Source organism: Pectinophora gossypiella, chromosome 18 (assembly GCF_024362695.1).
Source record: "Pectinophora gossypiella chromosome 18, ilPecGoss1.1, whole genome shotgun sequence".
Lineage (NCBI taxonomy): Eukaryota > Metazoa > Arthropoda > Insecta > Lepidoptera > Gelechiidae > Pectinophora > Pectinophora gossypiella.
The window spans coordinates 6,765,367-6,767,173 of NC_065421.1; positions in this window are offsets into that span (position 1 = coordinate 6,765,367).

A 1,807-nucleotide genomic window follows, 5' to 3' on the forward strand; every position below is an offset into this window, starting at 1 on the left:
AGGCGGAGCGCGGCGTCGCGACCGGCTGGCGCTTACGGCGTTCTGGCCCGCGACCGGCGTTCGGGCGCGCTCGGCGCCGCTCGGGCCCGCTCGCGCCCGCAGCGCCCACCTGCGCTCGCTGCCACCGTTTCCACGAACAACAAAACCGACTCCGCTGCCAGCCCGGCACAATGCCGCACTACCTACCGACTGGGAATATCACAACCCTGGATACCTACTAGGGCTCATGTTCACTTCATAATGAACCTTCCATTACTGGCTAGTTTAAGGAAAGAGCAGAATCGGATTCTTTTTTAAAGAATCCACTTGGAGATATCGGGTTTTTCCGCGATTAAGTCACCAAGGCATTCCAGTTAACTCCAGTAGATAACTGGGATATTATTTATTTTCTATTTATAGATCGTCTGGACCGCGAGCGAGACGATACCTACTCCAAATGTACAAAAATAAAAGTAGAAAATTTAAAAGAAATCGTACCTATTGAAAATTGTAAGACATAAATAAGAAATCAGACTTGAATGTCGTCACGCTACTATATAATTAGTCGCGATACCGTATTTACTTGATAAGAGCGCGACTACTGGAATATGAACGCTAAGACGATACACAAAGAGGCAAACTTTCCACCCGCTGATAACAGAAAGTGACAAATAAAAAAGCTTTCTGAACAAAGTTTTGAGTGCGGCGCGCTACGGTCGCGTAGCAGGAAGTTCGTAGCAGTAAAACTTCGTAGCGCTCTCGTAGCGTGAAAGTTTTGATTTCAACGATTTGCGTTGCGGCGGCAGAGAGGACCGCGAGGCCGTACTAGCCGTGCGACCCTGCGCCCCCCACCACGCGACCACTTATACTTCCAGACACTACCGAACCGTTCCTAATACTTTGCGGGTTCAATATGAACAAGTACTGACGCTCAGCAAACAAACGCGGCAATGTACAACTCTAAGAATATATCTCGACAAATCGCATGGTTCGTAGATTTATCTGTTCGTTCATCTCTCACGAGAGTGCGCTACTTGACTGTCGGACGACTACGCCCTTACCGTGTTATGTGCGCTTTGCAAATCACCTTCTGACAAAAGAGCAGATTGCTTCTCGCGTTCCATGCCGCGTGCGGTACAGCCGCGGCTCTCACGCGCGCTCGTGGCCGCGGCAATGGCGCGTGAACCGATCGATATGGTTGCCAACTGGCTGCCTCGTCGGGAAATTCATTCTCGGCGGCAATTTTAAACTGTCTACCCTATTATCACCATTTTCCACTATGAAAATATTCAGATGCAGTTTATTCGCCAAGAATGCAGCATAAGAGTCACGGTGTTGTTGTGAACTACAATCGCTTATCGCCGTGACCAGCAAGTTCGATTGATGCAAGTGGGCGAGACGGGGCTAAATAAATAAACGAAGAGTTTTTGCATGAATTATACCGCTTTTGGCCGACTGAAACTGCATTAGTGGGACTAACAGGTAGGTATACCTCTGGCCTTTGTGAAATATGACACTGGGTTCCAGTTTAATGATGGTGGCTGCGAGCAACGTAGTTCCTCACCGGGTAAACGAACAGGACTTTAAGTCATTACAAGTATTGAAACCCTATGTTGCCAGAGCTGATTAGGCTATTAAAAGTTAGAACCCACAATTCATTATAAAAAAACTTTTATAACACCCCTTTCTCCCTTTCTCTTTTATCTTTTTCTCTTAAGTACATAGGAGTAGTTATCAGTCATTTAGCCTAGGGAAGCCAAGTCACTTTCTTAGCCCAAGCATGGTATTTTCACTAAGACAGTTGGCTCCGCAAATAGTTAATGCCAAT